General features: G+C 44.2%; 1 protein-coding gene across 1 annotated transcript in view; it reads left to right on the top strand.

Annotated features, from left to right (window-relative positions):
- Positions 1 to 1,095: 1,095 nt before the first annotated feature.
- The window catches only part of LOC136610627 (uncharacterized), a 102,834-nt gene continuing 77,602 nt past the window's right edge, over positions 1,096 to 26,327 (top strand). Inside the window, exon 1 of the mRNA XM_066589838.1 lies at positions 1,096 to 1,180. The gene's annotated coding sequence lies outside the window, so the exon portion shown is untranslated. The remainder of the gene's footprint in view (positions 1,181 to 26,327) is intronic.

The raw sequence follows: 26,327 nt of genomic DNA, 5'->3' as shown, positions 1-26,327 counted from the left end.
TCAGGACAGCAAGGTTTCACTGGAGCAAATATTTAAAACATCTCAAGGGATGTATATTTATTCCTCACAATTGGATAATATAGCGACGTTTCGACTGCTAGCTGCAGTCTTTATCAAGCTGTCAGGGATGTTTTAAATATTTGCACCAGTGAAACCTTGCTGTCCTGAGGTCTGATTTCTACATGTCTCTGTTATTGGTGCTGACATCTTACAAGACTTATCTGCATCCATCAAATTCTCACTGAATGGATCAGTATAGGTTGAGACCTCAAGTGCCAGTTCAGAAGAATTTTGTAAACAAACTGTTCTCTTGGTGGACCCGGCTCATGTGTTTGCCCTGATAGCCGCTGCAGAAACTCAGTTTTCCGCTGGTCCTGACAAATTGTTGGCCACCTCCAAGACAGACATAGGGAAATGGAATGTACCCCCTATGATGGTTTGTTCAAAACCAGAACACACACCCCATGGGTCGAACAGTATCCCTTTAGTTTCCCACAAGAAATGTTGATGGGGGACAAGTGTGAGACTTGGTTCCAATGGGGGTTTAGCACGAGCAAACATCTTTCTTTTTCAGTCAAGAAAAGACACAAAGAGGTGTCCATGTAGACACCTACCGCATGGTCCATGACTTCTGTGAGGGGAACAAGGTTACGGTTCTGGACTACCCCCTAGTGGTCCTCATCCGTCATGACATCCAGAGCATATGCACACAAGTGCAACCCAAGCACTTAATCTCTGGCCTGTCAGATGCAGCTCTCTTCATGCCTCATAGCATCTTTTTCCAATGTTGTACTACTTTGAACCTGGCTACTGTTTTCCGATTGAGTATCCTGGTTTACAGAGGGAGGAGAAGGAATAGGTGATCTAGGTATTGCAGATCAGCTATTTTTAAATTTTTAGCAACAAGATTCTGATCTATATGAAATAGAATATCACCATGATTGTCTAGTATTGAAGCAACAAGAAAATTCAGGTTTTAAAAATAGTAACTGGAACCCCTCTTGACAATGCATATTTTGTGCTTTTTGTAGATGGTACCAGGGTGAGGATTGATGACTCCACACCAGAAATGCAGTGGTCACACAACAAGATGTCCTAAAAGCAGAAGCTTTGCCTCCGCATGTCTCAGCACAAGAAGTGGAACTGAAAGCCCTCACTGAGGCATGTAGAGTGGCAGAAGGTAAGACGGCAAACATTTACACTGATTCCCGGTATGCATTTGGCATAGCTCATGATTACGCTCCAATATGGAAGGCCAGACAGTGTCTTACCTCAGCAGGACAGCCAATAAAGAATTATGCAGTGGTGCAGAGTCTCATGGAGGCCCTACTTCTACCTGAAAAAGTGGAGAGCTCACACCAATTCCTACACTGCAGAAGCAAGAGGCAACGCCATTGTAGAAAGCACAGCAAAGACAGCGGCCCTCAAGCCGTGGAAGAAAAGACATTGACAAAACTTTGGACATTGATATGCTAAGGACTTTACAGTTATAAACCAGCAAGGAAGAAAAGGAAAAATGCAAGGCAGAAAAGGAAAAATGCACTATAAGGGCGCCCACCCACTGGCGTTTGCGTTTTCCGCGGGAAAAAAACGCAGCGTTTTCGCGGCTTTTCCGTTAATTTCCATTGACATTCATGGGTGCATTAGGAGAAAAATAAGGACACATATGCAACTGACAGTTCCTATGTTAAAAACGCAAACGCAACGCAAAAAAACGCCAGTGGACAGGAACACATGTTATCTCTATGCCTGTGCAGGAAAAACGCAAAACGCAAAACGCAGGTAAAAAAACGCCAGTGGGTGGGCGCCCTAAACGGGAAGCAGCAGAACAGGACGGCGTATGGTGAACAGTCAACAGAACTTGCCTACCACGGTCCCTGTGCCCCATGATGGCCCAGCTGATGCACGGAAAGATGCACCTATCAAAGCAGCAATGATGTCGGCGCTTGAACCGGAACAGGTGGTCCCTGGGTTCTCTGTAACTGCTGCATTATTAGTCCAATCTTGAATGATCTGTGCCGTAGGCAACAGGGCAGAAGTACATTTGCCACATAACACTTGCCGGAGCCACTCTACCCATTTCAGGGATTGCAAATTGACTACATTCAGCTCCCACTTGTTGGGAAGTATGAATATGTGCTTGTTGTTGTTGATGTCTTTTCAGGATGAAGGCCTATCCTGTTACTAAGGTAAAGGAGCAGGTAACCGCACATTTGTACAATCAAGTGGGCAATATGAATGCTATACTCAAGGAGAAATGTATATATGTGTCACAGATGATCATTGGGGGACAGAATGCATGAATTGGGGGGCAGTAGGTTGGAACACTGGGAAAGATTGGGGATACAAGCCTCAGATTGCTCAAAATAATGACAAAAAGGGAGAATCATTGATTAGCCGAATGACATTGCTGCGGCGAGGAAAGAGTTATAGAAATCGGGACCATGGCTTAATATGCCACTGACATTGACCATTAAAAACCCAGGACCAGGTGATGCAGGTAACTACTTAAAGGGGTTGTCCCGCGGCAGCAAGTGGGTCTATACACTTCTGTATGGCCATATTAATGCACTTTGTAATGTACATTGTGCATTAATTATGAGCCATACAGAAGTTATCAAAAGTTTTATACTTACCTGCTCCGTTGCTGGCGTCCTCGTCTCCATGGTGCCGACTAATTTTCGGCCTCTGATGGCCAAATTAGCCGCGCTTGCGCAGTCCGGGTCTTCTGCTGTCTTCAATGGGGCCGCTCGTGCAGAATGCCGGCTCCGTGTAGCTCCGCCCCGTCACGTGCCGATTCCAGCCAATCAGGAGGCTGGAATCGGCAATGGACCGCACAGAAGAGCTGCGGTCCACGGAGGGAGCAGACCCCGGCGGCCATCTTCAGCAGGTGAGTATGAAGACGCCGGACCGCCGGGATTCAGGTAAGCGCTGTGCGGGTTGTTTTTTTAACCCCTGCATCGGGGTTGTCTCGTGCCGAACGGGGGGGGGGGGGGGGGGGGGGTTAAAAAAAAACAAAAAACCGTTTCGGCGCGTGACAACCCCTTTAATGGGGGTGTTGGTGCACGGGGGAACTGATAGTTCTTTGGGGAAATTTAAAATCGCAGACATGAAAGGTGACCCTAGATGGGTACAGTCATTAAAACCTGTAGTTTTAACGAATCCTCTTGCCCCCAAATTGAGAATAGACGGCAATAGAGTTATGGCTATAGCTAATCCTACCTTTGAAGATACCATGGCTATAGAGACGGGTTTTTCTGACTGCAATCTATGGCTGGAATGGATGAAATACAATGCAGACATCCATAATCAGACTAACTGTTATGTTTGCGGTAGTGCTAGGCTCCATCTGGACATGGTCCCCCTTAAGTTACCTGAAAATCATGAGACTTGTTTTATCAGTCTATATACCAACACTACCACCAATAAGACAGAGTGTGAGAGGTGGAAGAAGGAATATCCCATCGTCACTAAGGTGCCCCAATCTGGGGAAGATATTACAATATACCCTGGAAATTACACCTGCTTTGCTAATTATGGTATTGGCAGATTTTGGGGAAATTTCACTGATGGGTATTGCGCAAGCAGGAAGGATGGTGCCTGGGCTCAAAGACAGGTCCAGTCTTTGGGAGATGTCTACTGGATGTGCGGAGATGGTAAGATATGTACCAGGCTCGACGAAGACTGGACTGGGGAGTGTGCTTTAGCCATATTACCAGCAGATTATACTGAGGGTAAGAATCCCACACCACATTGTACTAAGAGAGAAGTTGATGCTCCAGGTGGTAGTTTTGATCTGCATATATATATAGATGCAATAGGAGTGCCAAGGGGGGTGCCAGATGAATTCAAGGTCAGAGATCAGGTTAAGGCAGACTTTGAGTCCTTATTTGCTATTGTCACTGTTAACAAGAATGTGGGCTGGATAAATTATATTTACTATAATCAGCAGAGGTTTGTAAATTACACCAGGGATGCTTTACAAGGGTTAGCTGACCAGTTAGGGCCCACTGCATCCATGACGTTCCAGAATAGAATGGCCCTGGATATGATTTTAGCAGAAAAAGGTGGAATATGTAAGATGATTGGTGAAACTTGCTGCACCTACATTCCCGATAACACCGGACCAACAGGTAAAGTGAATGTCACTATTAAAAAAATTAACCAGTCTGTCAGAAGAACTTAAAAGGAATTCAGGGGTTACAGATCCCTGGGACCAGTATTTTTCATGGCTGAAGGGATTAGCAGAAAGTCCTGATCCAAGTGGGTATAATCCTGGGCATCGTTTTGTTAGTCCTGCTGATTTCCTGTACGTGTATTATCCACTTGATCAAAAGGAGTATGAGTAAGGGGCTGGACAATGTGACACCAACATTTCCTGTGTTTGAAAGAGATGAAGAGCCAGTCCCTATAATGCCAACCACCGTACGTTACCAAAGACATGGAGAGATGGATTAGTACTGCGCCTTCCCCAGTCTCCTAAGATGGATTGTCAGCGGATTTCCCATCTGCCCAGGGATAGTATAAAAAACCGTAGGTTCCAGCGAGGGGGCACCCTGCGGGGTGTCAACTGGTACAGATAGAGGGTATGGATACCCGGAAGACAAGCCCAGGGAATCCATAGCCTCCTTCTTAGGCAAGGTAGGGAGCTCCTCTCCTAAGAGTAAGGCCTTGCAGGCAGTGGGGAAGCCCTGACATAGAGGAAGAGTGACCGAGGAAGTGTGCGAGGCCTGGTACTTGATCTCCATAATAAGTTTTTAGGGGGGTTTGAGAGGGAAATATATGTGTATGTTGGTAGGAAATACGGATATGTATATATATTGTTATATGTCTTTCTTTTTATGTGTATGCTAATTCTATGCTATGCTATAATGCAAAAAAAAAAAAACTTAATATGGACCTTACTGAAGCTTGATTAGATGTTATGCCAAGGCTTTACAAGGCAGAGAGAGATGTGTCCAGGGACTAGGTGAAGGTGAAGGAGAACCGGATTACGAAGACTGCGTGCTTGGCTGTTTTCCCAGAAGCACCTTATCTAGATAAAGACTGTTTAACTATGTATATGACTAACACTGCCTCAGTCGGAACCGCGGACATCACATATATGGTTATGCAGTGGATTTGAGCCAATAAGACAGATACGCACTTCTAATGACGTGATAAGGGGTATAAAATATCACGTAACCTGTAATAAAGGGTGCAATTACTTCCTGTGTGAGGAACTATACCAGACCTCCGTATGTGGTGCTTTTTCTTTAACGCCAGCAACAGGGCATTGGGGTGGGCCTGATTGATGCTGTAAGCGGTGTTACCCTGACACCCAGTCAAGGCTGAGTCAGAGAGAGCACTGTAAAAAGAGGGTGAGGGAGTACATAGCCAATTGTACCACCGTCCTCCATGATGCCTCTGCTCCATACAGCTAATCGGTGTCAAAGCTGGACACGTGGCACGAACTTGCGCTTTACACCCTGGAGGTGCTGGCCTGCCCTGCGGCTAGCATCTTGTCAGATAGGGTGTTTAGTGCAGCTGGGGGGATCATCACGGATAAGCGTACCCGCCTGTCAACTGCCAGCGCCGACATGCTTACACTCATAAAGATGAACAAAGGCTGGATTTCCCTAGACTTCTCTTCTCCACCGGTGAAAAGCAGCAGATATTAAAGATTCTTTTAGCTGCTACAGGAGAAATATGCATCCTCTCTCTAACCCCCAAAAAGGGGAGAAGTAGCTTGGTCTATTCCTTTCGGATCTTACTCCTCCTCCTCCAAAAACAGCATGTCTTCACTCTGAACTGCCAATTTTTCTGCGGTCAAAAAGGCTGTGTTAAAACCAATTTTTTCGGAGGGCTGCCTCCAGTCTCTGTTAAAAATTATTAACAACAACCTCTATCTTTAAAAAAAATGTTTATGGGTTTCACCTGCCCTCGGGGTAAACCAATTTTTCAGGGGTGTACTTGTACTCTTGGTGCACCAATTTTTCCGGCCTTCGCCTATACTCTTGGTAAACAAGATTTTTGAGGTGCTTGTCTTTATTCTTGGTACACCAATGTTATAGGGGTTTGCCTACACTGTTGGTACACCAATGTCTCAGGGGTCCGTCTATACTCTTGTTACACAAATGTTTCAGGGGTTCGCCTATACTAGTGCTACAGAAAGGTTTGAGGGGTTTGCTTATACTCTTGCTACAGAAATTTTTCAGGGGTTTGCCTATACACTAGCTACAGAAAGGTTCGAGGGCTTCGCCTATACTTTTGCTACAGAAATGTTTCAGGGGTTCACCCATACACTTGCTACAGAAAGGTTTGAGGGATTCGCCTATACTCTTGCTACAGAAATGTTTCAGGGGTTCGCCTATACTAGTGCTACAGAAAGGTTTGAGGGGTTTGCTTATACTCTTGCTACAGAAATGTTTCAGGGGTTCGCTTATACACTATCTACAGAAAGTTTTCTGGGGTCCTCCTATACTCATTGTACAGAAATGTTTCAGGGGTTCGCCTATACTATTGCTACAGAAATGTTTTAGGGGTTCTCCTATACTATTGCTCCAGAAATGTTTCAAGTTCGCCTATACTATTGCTACAGAAAGGTTTGATGGTTTTGCCTATGCTGTGGGTGCACAAAGGCTTTCCCATTGCATTGCTCAGCTATTTGACACATGCACAGAATTAATTGGGCAGAAGTGTGGGCAGAGGCCGAGGTCCTGAGCGGGGTGAAACTCTGCCATGTTTGGGCACTCTGATTTTCTCCTATTTCATACTGTCCCTGGGTTTCAGGGGCTCGCCTACAATGTGGGTGCATAAAGGTTTCCCATAGCGTTTTTTTAGCTATCTGGCACAAATACACTGAATGACTTGGGTAGGGCACAGAAGGCTTTCACATTGCGGTGTTTAGCTGTCTGACACAAACAAAGAATGAATTGAGCAGAAGTGTGGACAGAGGGCGAGGTCCTGGATGGGGTGCAACTCTGCCATGTTTTGGCACTCTGATTTCTTCATATTTAATACTATCCCTGGGTTTCAGGGGTTCACCTATGCTGTGGTTGCCAAAGGTTTCCCAGCGTGGTGTTCAGTTATCTGGCACAAATACACTGAATGATTTGGGTAGGGTGCAGAGTGCAGACAGCTTTCTCATTGCACTGTTCAGCTATCTGAAAAATACACAGAATGAATTCTGTGGGGACACATGGGTTTCCCATAGCTATGTAACTCACAGCACATTGAGTCAACCAGGTGGAGGCTGGGACCGAGTCTGACCCTGGGCCCGCTCACGTGCTTCCCACACAGGGTCCTACCTCGGTCATGGTTTCTCGGGCTTATTATGCCACCTCCTCCTCCTGCTTGGGGTGTGGAGATCAGTGCTGGTCAACATGTATTTGCTCTCGTGTTACCACAGTTATCTGAGACACTGGTTTGGACCAATCAAAAGGAGTGAAACTGAATTAATGAGCCTGATGGGGGCAACTGTGCCAGGTTTGGCCTGTGAAACTTCTTTGTGGTTCATCCAGTCTTTGGAGCAATGAAAGCAACCGTAACTGATTTAATGAGACGTTTACAGCAGTTCTAGCATCCGAGTCCACTTTATGCCCACGATTGCTGAGGGTGTGGGCAGAGGCTGAGATCCTGGGGGGGAGGGGGGATGCAACTGCGCCAGGTTTGGCCTGTGGAATTTCTTCATGGTTCATCCAGTCTTTGGAGCGATGAAAGGAACCATAACTGACGACACATTGGGTCAACCAGGTGGAGGCTGGGACCAAGTCTGACTCTGGGCCCGCTCACGTGCTTCCCACACAGGGTCATACCTCGGTCACAGTTTCTTGGGCTTAATTATGCCCCCTCCTCCTCCTCCTCCTTAGGGTCTGGGGATCAGCGCTGGTCGGCATGCATTATCTCTCGTGTTACAAATTACCACAGTTATCCAAGATACTGGGTTGGAGCGTTCACAGGAAGTGAAACAGATTTAATTAGACTTTCACAGGGTCACTGTATAACTGTGGTGGCTGCTTTTGCTACACCTCCTGCTTCAAACCAATCTTTGGTATTAGTATGCGCTGCTGCACTGTGGACATGTGTAGAAGTACTGGCATCTGAGTCCGCTTTATGCCTACGTTTGCCGCTCCTGACAATTTTGTGATGGACGTGGCATGGGATTGGAATTATGATCGTATGTCAATTTATCATCAATTCTCATAAGCATTGTGGGCTATTGCCCACACTTTCAAAGAGGGTCGCTGCCAGGCCCTGCCAACCCTCTGCAGTGTGTGTCTCCAGTTCCTCCTCATCTAAGACGCACCTATAAATAGACATGAGGCCCAGCATGTGGCATTGGGGCAGCTGAACGCTGCACAGGGAAAATTTCATGTGCGCTGTAGACTCAGGCTCATGGGGGTGGTTGGACAGCAATGCCAGCATGCAACCCAGGAGAAGAGGCAGCGATGTCACCCGCAGGCAGTGATTATCCTTGGTTGCAGCTAGTGTGGTGCTTAGCTAAGATGTTCCAGCGCATATGCCTTGCTACCTATGGTTTGTCCCAAGTAAATTGTTAGCGGGGTGACCGCCATGCTCTTGCCCACAATTTGGCTTAATAGTGCGACCTGGGAGCCTCAGTTCTATCCATGCGTGCTGCCCTGCTGTTCCCTATCCGTTTCTGTGGTGTTTCCATGACTTTCTGATGTTTTCAGGTGTTTCACACAACCTCCCCCATGCGGAGCATCGGTCAGCTTGTAAAATGCTCGAGTCTCCCATTGACTTCAATGGGGTTCGTTACTCGAACCGTGCTCTTGAGCATTACGAAAAGTTTGACTCGAGTACCGAGCACCCGAGCATTTTGGTACTCGCTCATCTCTAGTTATTACGAAAACATTATTTTGCAATATATTTTTTTACTCTCCATTTTTTGTGAATTTTTTTAGATAAGCATATCAGAAAAAAATGGGAACCAGTATGTTTTATTCAATCCCTTCTAATATTCTGTATCTCAGTGCTTGTATCACACCATCCTGACTCTAGACACTTTGCTGTGCAGCATATATTAGCATATGCACACAATGCCCAGGTATCTAGGTTTGTTCCTCATGAAGGTGCCAGGGGCAGGAGGGGCCAGTTATACTGTTGGGAGGAGTGTTGTGTTGTAATACAGGGGAGGATTGCATTGTGTGCAGGGTGTGTATGAGAGAAAACTATATGATGATAGAAACTGATCTTGCTAATACAAATCACATTAAACTTCAGTGTGGGTATGTATCAAGACAGGAGGTGTCCAACCTCCCTCTGCTTTCCAGCTCAGCTGATATTCTGTATTTCTCACTATATAACAACTGTTTATTGTATGTGCATAGCAACTATAAAATGAATACAAGGAAATTGGGGTCCTCAGATTCCTCCATTTGAATTAATGCACACTTTATACTTGTAGCTTGTGCACTTGGGAGGATATAAACCTAGCTGTGTAGTTTCCTTACCAGCTGTTCAGCAGTGCCCATCTGCATGTCTGTCTCTCAGTCTATATACACTTTGTATCTGGTTGTTTATTTATTTATTCCTTCATATTTTGTACTTTTACCTTTTATTTGTCAATTTTCCTTTTTTTTGTAACAATATTTTTTTATTGAATTTTCAATAATACATACATGGGCATAGCAGATTTATAAAAAGATGCCTCTTCTTAATACATTGATATAGCTACTAGCCTTGTATCTTTGGAGTATAGAACGTCTAATAACATAGTAGCAATCAGATATTATCATATGTTGCATTTTTCATTGCTATTTTCGGAATTAACATTACACAAGAATGAACAAGGCCTGGCCGGGGCCAATTCAAAATACAGGAAGGAATAGAAAGGTATGGAGGAGAGTATAAAGGTAGGGGTGGGGTGGGTGGAATTCTCTCTCAGGGCTGACCACAAAAGGGGGGCAAAGATACTAGAAAGGTGGGATTAGGTTATTAGGCTCAACCCTGCTGTAGGGAAGGTATAATTTATCCAAATACTGAGGAATTTATCATTTTTTTATCTTCTGTTTTCGAGGTTAGTTTTTCGTTTATGAGATACCAATTCATTCGGCGTTTAACTTCGGAGAAGTCCAGAGAAGCTTTACGCCAGGAATGAGCAATAGTTTGTTAGTTTGTTTTGTAGCTAGGAAAATAAATGAAATTAGTTTTCTAGAATTTGTGGGTATATTTTCGATCTTTACTTACTTATTCCTTTATATTTTGTACTTTTACCTTTTATTTGTCAATTTTCCTTTTTAATGTTTACTCTTGTCAGGCTGAGGTTGTATCACTTATATAGAAAGACCCAAATGTATACACTAACATGCTCATAAATTGAATAGCCAAACATATCGTATATCAAAAAGTTTGCCCATTCTGTATATGTTTGGCTGTTCTGCGGAAAGCTTTAAAGGGGTTGTCCCGCGGCAGCAAGTGGGTCTATACACTTCTGTATGGCCATAATAATGCACTTTGTAATGTAGATTGTGCATTAATTATGAGCCATACAGAAGTTATAAAAAGTTTTATACTTACCTGCTCCGTTGCTGGCGTCCTCGTTCCCATGGAGCCGACTAATTTTCGCCCTCCGATGGCCAAATTAGCCGCGCTTGCGCAGTCCGGGTCTTCTGCAGTCTTCTATGGGGCCGCTCGTGTAGAATGCCGGCTCCGTGTAGCTCCGCCCCGTCACGTGCCGATTCCAGCCAATCAGGAGGCTGGAATCGGCAATGGACCGCACAGAAGCCCTGCGGTCCACGGAGACAGAGGATCCCGGCGGCCATCTTCAGCAGGTAAGTATGAAGACGCCGGACCGCCGGGATTCAGGTAAGCGCTGTGCGGGTTGTTTTTTTAACCCCTGCATCGGGGTTGTCTCGCGCCGAACGGGGGGGGGGGGGGTTAAAAAAAAACAAAAAACGTTTCGGCGCGGAACAACCCCTTTAAATGCTCCAGACAAATGCAATCACTGAAGCACGCATCTAGTATGGAGCTATACTGCATATTTAATGGATTCAATTCAAGCTTCTCGCCCCTAATTTATAGCTAGCTTTACTTAAGGAAATCATTAATAGCATTCATAGATGTATAACTCAATGTATTCAACTTTTGACATTAAATTAATATGTACCTGCAATGTTGTATTGACATGTCAGAAGTTTAGGCCATTGAAGGTCCAAGCGATGGAACTCCCACTGAAACAAAGGGGTAGAAGTGCGATCTAAGCAGCATAATATATAGATTCCTATCCTTTTCATGAGCCCATACACGACTAGCCCAATTTCTCAGACGATAGGCAGAGCTGAACACAGTAGAAAGGACAAAGCATTGGGTTGAACAATTCTGTCTCTTCGTTTCAGCAATTAGTAGGGTCTCAGCACCCCCTCATTGATCAAAACAATAGTCAGTTCACAATAGCATGCTAAACGTTTCCTAAAATTAGAGGTACACCTGTAAGGTGACTACAAACTGTTTTATAAGCCATTTAAGGCTATGACAAGTTATGGACCGTTGCTATGTAATCTGCATAATTAGCATTTTCATTTACAGCATTATGATAATATCATATATGACGCTTTGGCTATTACTCGAACGAGTATCGCTTTTTTCGGGTAACTGCCTACTTGGGCAGAAAGATTTGGGGGGTACTGGGAGGCAGTGGGGTGGAGCGGAGGGTAGTAGGGGGGAACAGGGGGGAGCTCTCTCTCCCTCCCGCTTCCACGCGCAACCCCAAGCATCCAGCAATTAAATGACATTCTAGAAGAATTGTATGGTTGTGAATTCTGTGTATTCAGTTGAAAATAATTACAGCACTATATACTCGTGTTACTGGGATATTCAAAACCTTTAATGAGACTCTTCAGCTGCCATGTGAGCTTAAAGGGGTTCTACAATTTTAAGAGATAATGTTGATTCAACTGAGCATAACTGCTGAGAGCTTGTAATGTACGTCTTGTCAAAATTCAGTCCTGAGGCTGAGATCTCTGGGGCTGTAGCAGCAGACTCTCGGTGAGTTTATTTACTTGTAGGGGAGTGGAAGCGCCCCCTTGCTGGTTGTGCGTGCCTAACTATTAGGGTGTTTCATTTTTCCAAATGTGTGATTTTCATATGACTTTTCTTACGCCCTGAGTCTCAGGGATGTAAAAGATATATATGCCAAATTTCAAGAAGATTGGATAATATTTAGGGGTTGCATACATTGATCACTTTTATATCAAGCTACTGAAATTTCTAATATTAACCCTTTGCAATCCAATTTTGGATTCAGGGTTTCCTAGAGGGCTTTCTTTTTCTGCAATTATACAATGGCGCCATCTGCTGGCTAGAGCCAGTACTGCTGTATGGGACATGCTGGAGAGTCCCCCGACAACAGAGCGGCTAGTAATATATAGCAAGAATACCCTGCCGGACGTCTTCCGACATCGGAGCTCTACAGCCTTCAATTAGAATGTCTTCAGACGTCAGACAGTGGATTGGAAAAGGTTAAAGTGCTTTGTACTAATGGGCTTCTCATGTATTTCTCTATTTGACAAGCAAGTACTTCATTTATAGCAACTGCAAAGAACCTTGCCCACAATGTTTCAAACATTTCCGTATCTTCAGCTACCCATTACCGAGTTCGGGCAATCAATATTAGTAAAATGACAAAAAAAATCGAAGAGTTACGCTTTGAAAATCCTCCTCTTTTGGTCTTGCATTGAGATAGTAAACTGTTGCTCTCAGTTGCCCATGGAAGTGTCAAAATTTTGGAAGATAGAGTTGCAGTTCTAGTGACTGGCAAAATTTTTGAGCATTTGCTACGTGTACCTGTTGCCCTGAAAGGCACTGGTGAGCAGATGGCTAAAGTAGTTATTTGGGAAGTGGACTGATTTGGGCTATGTCACAATGTGATCGGTATGTCTTTTGATACTACAGCATCTAATACAGGACTGATCCAAGGGGCATGTACAAGAATTGAAAGGTAATTCGGACGAACATTGTTGTGGTTGGCTTGGCATAATCACACCCATGAACTAATATTGAAATGAGTGTTTGAGGAGTGTTGTGGCATACCCATCAAATGGTCCTGACATCCAGATTTTTCGGAAGTTCCAAAGTCTGTGGGCTTCACTTGATAAGAAGTCACATACGACAATGCTTGATGAAGAAAGACCCATTCAAGGCTTTCTAGCAGAACAACGAGTGAAAAGGGTTAACTCCATCCAAAATGTCCTAAAAGACGGAAGTCATCCAAGAGAAAACTACAAAGAGTTATTACAACTCTCACTCCTAGGAGGTTGGTCCAAAAACAACTTCAGTTTCAGGATCCCAGGGGCTCTGCCCTCCACCGTGCCTGATGCAAAGGCAATATTTGTACTTAAAGTTGTCCTCTTCACTAAACAGTTGAATATTCCTCAATGAGAATTGAAAGGAATGAAACGCGTTACACATTTTGTCAGCCTCATATATGTTCACTTTTGGAATAAGGCAATTGTAAGTCGATGAGCTCCAAAGAATGATTTGGATATGCTACAGCTTCTGAGCACTTACCCAGATGCAGACGTCAAAAAAGGGCTCTCACAGTTGCTAAGAGACACCTTTGGTATCTGTCAGAAACAAACCTAGCATTGGATTTTTTGGACGAAGGTATTACTCAGGCTGATGAGGAAAATATGACTAAAAATTTTGGAATCAAACCTGCAAAGAAGAAGGAAATGAAACGGTTCGAGGGTAAAAACCTAGTTTTTGAAGGAAAAGGCCTGAGCCATTTCGTTACTAATAATAATTTAGTTACTTTGAATTGTTTGGGATCCATGATGTGACAGAATACTGCAGTGGTTCTCTAAGAAGCCATGTGAACGCTCTTAAGGTGATCAATGATACCGCAGAAAGAGGAATTGCTCTGATAAAAAAGTTTAAGGAATCGGTCAGGGGCGAACAACAAAAACAATTCTTGTTGAGGGTCGAGCATCACAGAAAAGTCGCCACCAAGCGAACAAAAGAAGGGATTGCATGGTTCAAAGTTGATTAATATAACACATGTTTTGCCTATCATACTACCTATTCATCTTAGTGTCTAGTTTTAGTATTTTAAGTTTGTGATTTCTAGTCTTCCCAATAAAAGTAATTAACATTGAAAAATCATCTGTGAATATTATCCAATCTTCTTGAAATTTGGCATATATATATATATATATATATATATATATATATATGTTTTACATCACTGAGACTCAGGGTGTAAGCAAAGTCTGCAAAAATGTTACATTTTATTTTTTATCCTTACAAAACAAGCACCCTACTAACTATATATATATTTGATATTTGTGTTAGTTATACTTTATTTGAAAGGAAAAGTTATCTTCTTATCTTATGCATCCCTCCTATGGCACCTGTTTCTATGGCACTGTAAATGCAATGGCTCTCGGGGGTTTAGTGTCATACAATAAACCATACATACCTGCCAAGTTTTGAGCAACGAAAAGAGGGTTAACTTTAGTGATGCGCTACGCGTGCTGTGCAAATTTTTAGGACAGACCACGCCCCTTTTATGCTAAGTCATGCCCTCTGTATCCCATAATAGTGCCCTTTAGTGACCCCCTTATAGTAATAATGACTGAATCTGGGACTGTCCTGCCAAATCTGGGATGGTTGGGACAAGTTCTGTATTGTAGTATACTAGCAATCAAATGATCGTGTCTTCAAGGGCACTGAAGGGACAAGAAAAAAAGGCAAATAAAGTTTAAATTAAAAAAGTAAATCAAAAATATTTTTTCCTACAAAACTCCCTTTTTATGGAAAAAAATACACAACATTAGGTATCACTGTGTTGATAAAGACCTGCAGCACTTACAATATTGCTCCCCCCACATTGCAGAATGATAGTGGAGCACACAGCACAAAATATCACATCAGAAGCACCAAACAAGTGCCAAAGTGCAGCACAAAATATCACCCCAACAGCGCCAAACAGCTACTGTGCAGTATAAAGTATCGCCTCGCCAACACCAGATGATTACCACAGTGCAGCACAATTAGCAACATTTTATACCATCCCTCACACACTGGCAGGGGCAGCATTTTAACCCCACTCTCACAGGTAGCAGCAGCATTTTAGCCAACCGTCCCACCCTCTCCCCACTATCAACAGGGTGTTTCAGTCTCGGACATATATTCGTTGAAAACCCGATGGTATGGTGTAAGTTACATGAGAGCGCAAGCTGTTAACTACACTGTGAGCCGTCACATGGGCAGTACTATTTAACCCCTTGAGTGGCACGCCCGGAAATTTTCCGGGACGAGCTCCACTGATTTCCGGGCTATGTATCACTATGGGAGCTGCAGAGCACAATGCCACAAGCTGTGACAGTGTGCTCTGCCTGCACAGCCCCACACAGAGCAGTGCAAGGGCTTTGAAAAACCAGCAGAAGATATTGCCGACATGCCGGCAATCTCCTGCACTGGTTTGTTTACAGGTTGCCATAGAGACCATCGGCTTGTCAGAAGCAAGCCGATGGTCTCTGTGGCAGGGAGAGCTGGTTGTTAGCTGTCAGAGGACAGCTAGGTACTAGCTCTTACAGCAGAGATCAGAGAAAACCTCCGATCTCTGCTGTGTTAACCCTTTACATGCTGCAGTCTATGTGACTGCAGCATGTAAAGGGTTGTCACTGCAGCATGTAAAGGGCTGTCACCATCAGACCCCCGGAATGTGATCAGGGGTCCTGATGGGTCCCTGTGGAAGTCCCCTAAAGGGACAAAAGAAAAAAAAATGTAAAAAAAAAAAAGTAAAAATTAAAAAAAAAATAATAAAAACACTTGTCTCCCTTTACTTTGTAAAAAATCAAAAATATAATCACACACGTGGTATCCATGCGTCGCAATGACCCAGAGAAGGAAGTTAATACATTATTGAACCCCTTAATGACATGGCCCCTTTTTTTCTTTTTTCCCCATTTCTTTTTTTCCTCCCCCCTGTTTAAAAAATCAGAACTTGTCCCGCAAAAAACAAGCCCTTATATGGCTGTGTCAATGGAAAAATGAAAAAGTTATGGCTCTTGAGACGCAACTGCAAAATTAGTTGAAATTCAATGATTAGACCATTTTAAAAAACCTGCCCTGGTGGGCACGACAGGGTGGTAGGAAACCCGCCACTCAAGGGGTTAAATGAGTAAATTTCCATCAATAGTGAGTCAAGAGATAGTGAGCACAGTGCTACAAGAGAGGTGGTGAACCAGTGCAAGAGTGATGCAGCGTACCCAAAAGGGCTAGTGACTGCTAGGGCCACCGTGGGCATATGCCCTTGCTGTGCGCATCAACCCCTCATTTATAACTGCTCCAAGGGAGGTTTGTGTCGTCCCTAAACTCACCTAAGGAGAAGAACCAAACTAAGGGCTTCAACAGATAAGCATGTAACGTAATACGCTCGCTCCTGCGCAACTATTTTGTGCGGTGAATGAGTGTATTTAGCGCTCGTGTCTGCGCAAATGTGAAGCGTATTTGTGGAGGTACCGCGCATTCATAGGAGAAGAGGAATCAGCCTGCCCTGATTTAAAAGGGTAATTAGCCTAACAAGGTGCTGAGGATCATGGGTATGTGCTGCGTTTAGCGCATATTCGCGAGGGCAGATGTGTGGGCATGTGCGCTGCCCATAGACCTCGTTGGTGCGCAGACAAGCTAGGGCAGATCCTGTTTTTTTATGCCTGAGGAAACAAAAAGATGTAAGAATGAACCTGATGAAATCAATGGGTTTTATTTCCTGTCTTATGCGCTTGGGAATTTCTTGCGTCCATAATCGCTGCATATCACATTTGTCTTTCGAAGCCCTCACATTGTGCCCAAAGAAGCTAAAGGACGTCAGGACTGTGCCTGAGGCTACAGGCCACATGTCTAAGACAGGGCGGATGAAGTAAGCCACCGACTGATACCAGGCCTGGGCACAGAGGAAGCTTAGCTTATAGGGCTCAAAGTAGCAGGCAGATTCCCTTTAAATAAAAACAGTGCTGCCTACATATGGTTATCTCTGGCATGGCTTATTATCCAAGCCTGGATAATGGGATTTTCAAGCGAAATACTATTAATCACCTGTCATCAGGATTGGTCATCAATAGTTGATCGGTCAGGGTCTGTCGCTTGGGATTCCAACCTATCAGCTGAATGGGCGCATGCTGTCAGTGCTGCAATAACACAGAGATCTGAGCAGGAAACCTCTGCGCCGACCTGGCAATTGTAACTGCAGGCACAGCTGTCATTGATTTCAACGGGAGCCGTGTCTGCAGTTACAAGTGCCGGCCACTATACAGAGTTCGGCGCGGAGGCTTCCACTCTGACCTCTGTATATTTGGAGTGGAAGTCTATGTGCCAACCTCCCACGTAGTGGCCAACACTTGTAACTACAGGCATGGCTCTCATTGAAATCAATGGGAGCCATGCTTGCAGTTACAAGCGCCGCCCACAACACAGAGGTCGGTGCTGAGGCTTCCGCTTCAACCTGTGTATTATTGCGGCGCTGATAGCATGTGCTCACTCAGCTGATTGGTCGGTGTCCCAAGCGACGGACCCCGGCCCATAAACTATTGATGACCTATCCTGATGATAATTCATAGTATAGTAATCAATAGTATTTAACTGGAAAACCCCTTTAAGGGATCACATGCTGGATGAAAGGTAACCACCTATAGGCAGCACTGAAGAGCCAGTTCTTTATAAGGCTAGCTTCACACTGGTGAGCATGATATGGGGACATAAACCCTGACCACATATCACACCCCCCACCATGTGAAATCCCTGAGGATGTGAGACGTTTTTATGTCAAAACAGCCTTGCATCACTCTGGGGAAGAGGGAATAAGGCAGTCTGAAGTTTGTGTAAGCCATCTTGGGTGGCTAAACATCAGACCCAGAACTGGTTAATGGCAAGTCATGTATCCCCCCTCCTCGCCCACCCCCGTCCCTTCTGTTCCAGGAAAGTATTTTGTCCCCAAAATGGAGGCTTACTTTATCTTTTTCATATTGTTAACAGGCCCAACACCAGTCTGTTGGCCACCCAGTCGAGAATACTAGAAATACTGACAAATTTTCAATCCTGGATAATAAGGCTAACTTCAATGGGAGACCCGCGATGCACCGCCGACTCCACTGCAAACAATGGGCCTGTGATGCAAGAGCATGCAGGAGATAAAGCATGCTGCAATTTGTTTCCTGCCTCGCGGTGCCATGCGGGAAAGAATCGCTTGTGTGTTTGCCCCTATTCAAAAGAATGGGGTTCATATTTGTGCTATCTTGCACAATTTTCTCTCCAATATGAAGCCGGTCTAAAAAAGAACTATTTTGCACACCTTTTTTCTCAGCAGGGAGCGTTGCTGGGTCTCTTGGTTTTGCATGGAGATAATCTTGTAAAACTGATAGCTTTTCTGCTATACACTATACAGTTGGTGCTAGTGTGAAACCCTGATGCCTTTTAAGTAATATTTCTGAGCATTAGGCTTTACTCTCAGGGTGTATTTTCAGTCTGTGTGCTGTCGGAGTCTACAACAGACTCGGAATCCCATGGTAGCCAATGCGGCTATTGATGCATATGGATCTTCACATGATCCATCGATCTGTGTGACAATATGGCAGCATCTCCTATTCTGGTATTTTTCATGGATGAGAATAGGAGAGGCTCCATGAACATCGCACATCACACGGACGGTGTATTTGTGCTATCCGATGTTTTTGTGATTTTGCAGACAGCACATGGACATGTAAATTTAGCTTTAAGCTACCTACACACAGCCCGATGCGCTTTTGCGGCAATACAAGGCGTTTTTCTGTCAAAAAGGCCTCTCATCACTTTAATAAAATTGCGATCCTTTCACCCGCGTAGAAGGATCAGCAGGAGATTCCCATTGTTACTGATGGGAAACCTCGTATCACACTCACGTGCTCATCTCATGCCGAGGGATATCTTTTACTCTCCCATTGAAAAGAAGGAGCGATGCTTTCTCAGGAACACAAAAAGATAGGACATGCAGCAATTTTTTTCCTGCACCACACATATATATAACTCCATTCAAAAGAATGGTGTTCATATTCGCGCAAGATTTATGCGCCTCGCTGAATTTAATCACACCGTGTGCCTGGTGGAGGAGCCGGCAATGTCCTTGTAAATTCCTCCATCTCTTATCACTGAGTTTTGCTCTTTCTTTCATGTCGACTTTCTCCTGCACTGCAGAGCAAGAACTGCCCTTAAATACTTCCCCGGGTTACTGCGGCATCAAGAATCCGTACGCATAGCACCACCTACAGGCTCTCCATTTCAGTACTTGGAAGGTACAAGAACTTAACTGCATACCAAAATAACATACAATATAGTCATCATCGCTATCTCTCTGATGATGCACCCCATACCAACGCTGATCATATGAGCAGCTCTGGCCAATCACAGAGCAGGCTTAGGCCATTGGTAATCAATCCTAACACTACTATTGCACTATGAACAATTAGGAAGTCTTAAGAAGGTTAACGGCCATCATGGCCAGCTGAAAATTTGATTCCCAAAAGATGCCCAACAAAATCAACTGCAGGTAATATAGCGCCTCCAGGACATATGCGAAGTAACAAATGAATCCAAGGTAATTTCTAAGCAACTAAAAGCATTTCTCAGATTAGCTAATGTTGATGTTCATGAGTCCACCATCAGGAGGACACTAAACAACAATGGTGTGCTGGTAGTGTGGTGGAAGTCCAGTATTCCTATATTTTGGGCCTTGGCAGTAGACAGTTATCAATTTAACATTCTGTATACATACTTCTATCTTGCTACAAATATAGTTCATGACAGTTGTGCAATAAGTACTTCCTACATATGAAAGTATCTGTTTTTCATAACTCTGCTGACAAAGATGGAATTTAGCCCGTAACCAACATGTATAAATATATTTGACTGTCCAGCTGCATGCACTAATACGGAACTAGGAATCAGACATGGACAACCGCAGAAATTACCCAAGCAATTTTACTGGAAACGTATGCAAATAACATGGGAGGTTTGTGCAATTTATAGTTCATGATGTAACATCCAATCATATCGAAGGAACCCCACGTGGCTCCAAGACAACCCACTCATTTCATCCACCACCTGATGGCCAATCACAGATGACCGGAGGATGGAAGAATTGCAAGATGCTTATCCAATAATTAAACAATACGTTGTATGCATGTAATTTTTGACCTGCCCAGATGGGCGGATATGTTAAACTCTTAAAATAGGCTACACGCCGATCATTAAAGTTAGAATTGAGGAAGCTAGGCATGCTGAACCCCGTGTCAGTGTGAAAAACTTCTTATGCGCATTATCAATTCAGAATTAATATGGAGGGCTGTAAACATTCCAAATTGAGTAAGGCGTGGTTCCGCAAAGGAAGGTTCCTCGTCAGCTGGTGGCCCGTACGGGGAGTGATCGATAGGTTCCATAGAATTCGGACAGAAGACACGGACATATGCGACCTTGGACTTGGTGGGCCCAAAATATCATCAGAACACGGTGAGATAAATTAATTATCTATACCTGTGTGGCTAAGTTCAGGCTCGCCTATGTGCCGTGCCAGGCCGAATTATTTGGATCCGCACGACGACAGGTACTTCTTTAAGTCTCGATCACTCGATAAGAACCTGTCATAAGATATAAAGGAATGTTTACATGCCTGTCGTTTTGAGAGTACTGGTTGGTTGGCAAGGTCAGTGAATTGCTTTAAGGGAGAGGAAGTCCCCGCGGGGGCCCCCTGCTCGGGTCAGGTTTGGAGATAAAGCCTCAGAGTCAGGGGGGCCTGTCGGGGTAGTTTGACTAGGTGGTCCTGCTCTGGTCAGGTTTGCAGTCTACAGCCTTGGAGTCAGGAAACGGTCAAACGTCTGGACAGGCAACGCTGCTCCGTTAGAGTCTGGTAATAGACCTAGGAGGGGGGCCTGCCAGACAGTATCCCGAGGGGCAGTTTAGACCAAACCAGCCGTACTGGTGCTCCGTCTATTTGTCTGTCTTGCCACCCATGTCTTGAGAGTACTGGTCGAGTGGCGATATCAATAGCTGCCTCGAGGGAGGACCTGTACGGGGTGTTTCCACTCCTGAGGGAGGAGGGAGCCGTTCAGGTGGCCTGTTGCAGAGACCCATCAGTGGGAGACTGCCAGAGATAAGTCTGATATGGGATTTCCGCTCCTGCTAGGCCTGCTTGTAGGGTCCGGGAGAAGGGAGCTATCAGACAGTATCCCGAGGGGCAGTGAGACTAAGCCAGTTGTACTGGTGCTCTGTCTATTTGAGTGTGTCTACAAATATTTGTTTATTGTTTGAACGTTCATGAGTAGATCCCTCCATCTGAGGGTAGATCAATAAACTGTGTATTGACAGAAATGCTAGAGACTCTAGGGCGGGGCATACTGTGTCCGGCGTCTGAGGAGACTTCTGTAATCATAAATCTGGCAGCCATGATTGAAATTGAAAGGCAGCAAACAATGTACCAAGGTTAATTCTTACACCCTCCAGGAAAGTGTGGAAGGGGTGGAGAGTCAAGTTATCATTGATTAATCAAGCAATCTTTCTGTGTGTCCTACCTATATAAAGTTAGTGTGCTTGTCCGTTGTGTAGAGCTAATCCTGCTGAGTTGTTGTATAGAAATAGTTTGTTTGTTGGTCATATAGAATTAGTATCAGTCCTGCTAAACTGTAAGAAGGGAGTGTTAGCAATGAGAATGCATTGGCTGGGTTATAGCCAAGATAATGCACCGTACACAGCGGCGCGCTGTGGGTTTGGACTTTATAGGTTAGGTTGCGTTATTGGATCCCTTCTAGTAAAAGACAGACTACTAAACTATATTGCTTTCGAATTGTTAAACGTTAATAATAGCATAGAAGCATAGGCTTGTGCCCGTAAGTGTGTTTGGAGAAAGGAAAAAAAAAAAGAGCTGCTAACTACATTTAAAAAGAGGAAGTGGAACTCTCAATAGAAGCGGAACAATTATTGTGCTGTTACATTTGTTAGTTATTTAACTAATATTGGATGTTGAAACTACTAGTATATCTTGTTATGGAATCTAATCTTTGTGACAGAAGTTACAACATAATATATGTGATTTATGCATTAGACGTTAGAATTTCTCTAAGTGTCAGAAAAGAGGAAGTGAAGGTGGGCTGCAATGGCGTCTGTATTAATATACAAAGACACCAGCTTAGTGAATAGAGAGAATTGCAGTACATTACCAATCAGATGGAGATGCCCGGCATCTAATACTGCATCTGCCCGGTCGCCGGAAGTCTGACAAAAATTGTTGTAAAAGTGAAAATTAGCCACGTACTCCCGTTATCTCCCTTATAATCCTGTCGCTGGGCTGTCACATGAGTAAGAGACCTAAAAAGAGGAAGTTACTTGCCCGGTAGTCCCAGCACAAGTAACGTATATTCACAGACAATATAGAATAAATAAACTACAGGGAGAAAGAGAGACGGTAGAGAAGCCAAGGAATAGGAAACAAGCAGGTAACGATAAGGCCAGGTATCCACAGGAGGAACGGGGCAGATTGACCCGTAATTTGTAAAATGTAAATTGTGTGATGCATAAGACTTTATCTTTATTGAGTTGTGATGTGTACCCAAGGACTGCCAAACATTGAATGAGGGAATAAGGAAGTAAGTGATTAGCCACACTCAGAAGGGTGGAGCTTGATGATGCAAGAACACGTCTCTAATCCAAGGAGGGGGTAAGAATCATAGATAGCCAGAAGGAAAAGTTTTGTTTTTTCTCCTGTCCCAAACTCAGCTTTCCACGGATCCTGACAAATTATGGGACACCTGCAAGACAGGCATAGGGAAATTGAATGTATCAACCATGATAATATATACGAGACCCAGATACACACCCCTGGGTCAAACAATATCCCCCTAGATAATAAAAAAAAAAAAAAAAAAAAAGGGGGGTGAAGGGTCAGCCACACATGTTAGGTGCTGTGTGCTGATGCTTTGGAAAAAACTGCCAACCGGCCACAATTTCACTGTTAATTTCTCTTGCAGAAGGCTGTAAGGCCTCCAAAGACTAACCAAGTTCTGCAGGCCATACCTGTACATACACCCGTTGCCAAATTCCGCACCTTTCTGGACCTTGTTTCATACTGCCACCTATATGACAGTATTGACACAAAAGCACGAAGGACAACCACAGCCATGAGGGTGGATCCAGTGACTTGAGGAGCTCCCTCATCTGCTTTTGCGGTGGCAGCAGTACAGGCAATGGTTGACAAATCTTCTAAGATGGTATTGGACTACCCCCTAGTGGTCCACACCCCAAATGACACCCAGAACATGCTCATGCAAGTGCAACCCAAGCACTTATCTCTGGCCTATTAGATCCGACTACAATGTGCTCTTTCCATGCCTCCCCCAATATTGCTCTGAGCTTCCCAATGTTGTAATACCTTGGATCCGGCTACTCTTCTTTTAATCAGGTATTCCTGGGGGAAGGGGAGGCATAGGTGATTTGAGTATGGCGGATCAGCTATTTTTTAAATAGCATTATTGTAGTGATGTACACACTGTTAATGATGCATATTTTGAGTTTTCTTTTGTAGATGGTATCAGGGTGAGGATTGATGATTCCGAACCAGATATGCAGAGGTGACACAACAAGATGTCCTAAACGCAGAAGCTCTGCCTCCGCATGTCTCAGGGCAAGAAGCGGAACCGGAGGCCCTCACTGAGGCGTGTGGAGTGGTAGAAGGTAAGTCGGCAACTTTTTACACTGACTCCTGGAATGCATTTGGCATAGCTCATGATTATGGCCCAATATGGAAGGCCAGACAGCTTGTTATCTCAGTAGGACAGCCAATTAAGAATGGTGCAGCGGTGCAGAGTCTCATGGAAACCCTACTACCACTACCTGGCAATGGAGAATCCACACCGATTTCTACAACGGAGAAGCGAGAGATGACACCCTCGTCGACAACACAGCAAAAGCAGCGGCCCTCAAGCCGTGGAAGAAAGAAGAATAGATACTGACAGCATGAGTCAGTGATAAGACTTTGGACTTTGATAAAACCTTTGGACTTTGATAAAACCTTTGGACTTTGATAAAACCTTTGGACTTTGATAAAACCTTTGGACTTTGATAAGACTTTGGACTTTGATATGTCAAGGACTTTACAGTTACAAGTCAACGAGGAAAGAAAGCAGATGGGCTAAAATACGGGAGCGACAGCACAGGACGGCGTATGGCGAACAGTCAACAGAACTTGCCTACAGAGGTCCCTGTTCCCCATGATGGCCCAGCTGGTATACAGAATCAAAAGCAGCGATGACAGCGACACTGAACAAGAATGGGTGACACCTGGGTTCTCTGTAGCTGCTGCATCATTTGTCCAGTTAGCATGATCTTTGCCATATGCGAGTCCGGACAGAAGTAAGGTGGCCATATAACACTTGCCTTGACCACTCTACCCATTTCAGAGATTGCCAATTTGACCACATTCAGCTCACACCTGTTGGGGAGTATGAATATGTGCTTGTTGTTGCTCGAGTCTTTTTCAGGTTGGAGGCCCACCCGGATACTAAGGTAAATGAGCAGATAACCACACAGAAATTCATGAATGAGGTAATCTGCAGATATGGGGTACCAGAAGTAATTGAGTCGAACAAAGGTACACACTTCACAGGTGAAATAATGCAACACATCATGTCTGTTTTGGGGTATATTCCAGGCTTTTCACACACCCTACCATCCACGGAGTAGGGGGAAAGTAGATACGAAAGGCAATAGAGAAAATGGGTAAATTTTGAATTGAGTGTCTTTCATTACTTTTTCTTTTTCTTAGGAGGATACATGCCACAGAAGCTGAATTTGGGGAATGATTTTCTTGTTAATTTTGTCATAGGCCTCTCCAAAGGAATTGTTAGTAATGCATTCTGCAGTCTCTGCTTTCCCCAGGTCCTACAGATGAGTGTCTACAGATTAATTTAATTCTAGAGATCAGGTTAAAGCAGGTTTTGATTCCTCATTTGCTTTTGTCACTGTTAATAATAATGTAGATTGGATGAATTATATCTCTTACAATGAGCAGAGGTTTGTAAACTACACCAGAGATGCTTTGCAAGGGTTAGCTGACCAGTTAGGGCCCACTGCATCCATGGCGTTCCAAAATAGAGTGGCCGTGGATATGATTTTCGCAGGAAGAGGTGGGGTATGTAATTTCCTGTACGTGTATTCTCCCTTTAATGTGACCAATGTTTCCCTTGTTTGAAAAAGATGAAGAGCCAGTTCCGATAATGCCAACCAGGTACGTTACCAGAAGAATGGAGAAATGTACCAGTACTGCGCCTGCCTCAGTCTCATAAGATGGACTGTCAGTGGACTTCCCATTTGCCTAGGGAAAGTGCAGAAGACCTTAGGTTCCGGCGAGGGCACACCCTGTGGGGTGTTAACTCGTACAGATAGAGGGTATGGATGCCCGGAAATAAGCCCAGGGAATCCACGGCCTCCTTCTGAGGTGAGGTAGGGATCCCTCCCCTTTTAGGAGTAGGGACTTACGGGCAGTGGGAAAACCCTGACGCAAGGGTGAGGGGAACTGGACGTGTTCACCATTAGGACTATCTCCAGGAGGGACATTGGTGTGGGTGAAGATTAAGGAGTCCCACGCCGTGCGTACCTGTGCACGCTATTAGTATTGTAACATTATGCTAGAGCGAGAAGAGAGGCTCCTGGTGATAGTTTTGATCTACACGCATACATTGACATCATAGGATAGCCAAGGGGGGTACCTGACAAGTTTTAAAAATTAGAGACCAAGTTAAAACTAGATTCGAGTCCATTTTCCCGATCATTAGGGTAAATAAATGTTGACTGGATTAATTATGTTTATTATAATTAACAGCGGTTTATAAATTATACTAGAGACGCCTTATAGGGACTAGTCGACCAATAGAACCTACCTCGACTACGACTTTCCAAAATAGAATGGCACTAGGTACGATTTTAGCCAAAAAAGGGAGTGTCTGTAAGATGATAGGGGAGACTTGTACCTACATTCCAGACAAAACGTGACCCACAGGTAAAAACGCAGTTGCCATTAAGAAGCTGACCGCACTAACTAAAAAGAGCTAACCTTAGTCTGTTTTCCTCAGTTAGGTACCTAACAGGAGAAGGAAAAAATATAGGAAAATAAGTTTTGGAACATTGTGTATTTAGAACACTGTGATAGGGTTTTGCTAAGACTTTGCTTTATTTTATCTGCAGTGCACTCTGCTTATGTCCACACAACATGCCGGTGTTACAACGCCCCTGGTCCTGTTACCTTGCCGCCTCTGGAAAAGGGAAGTGGGAATAATCAGCTTGTAGCTCTTTCCTTCGAGACTAATATA

This window comes from Eleutherodactylus coqui, chromosome 2, assembly GCF_035609145.1.
Source record: "Eleutherodactylus coqui strain aEleCoq1 chromosome 2, aEleCoq1.hap1, whole genome shotgun sequence".
In the NCBI taxonomy this organism is placed as follows: Eukaryota; Metazoa; Chordata; class Amphibia; order Anura; family Eleutherodactylidae; genus Eleutherodactylus; species Eleutherodactylus coqui.
This window is presented reverse-complemented; position numbering and strand designations above follow the sequence as displayed.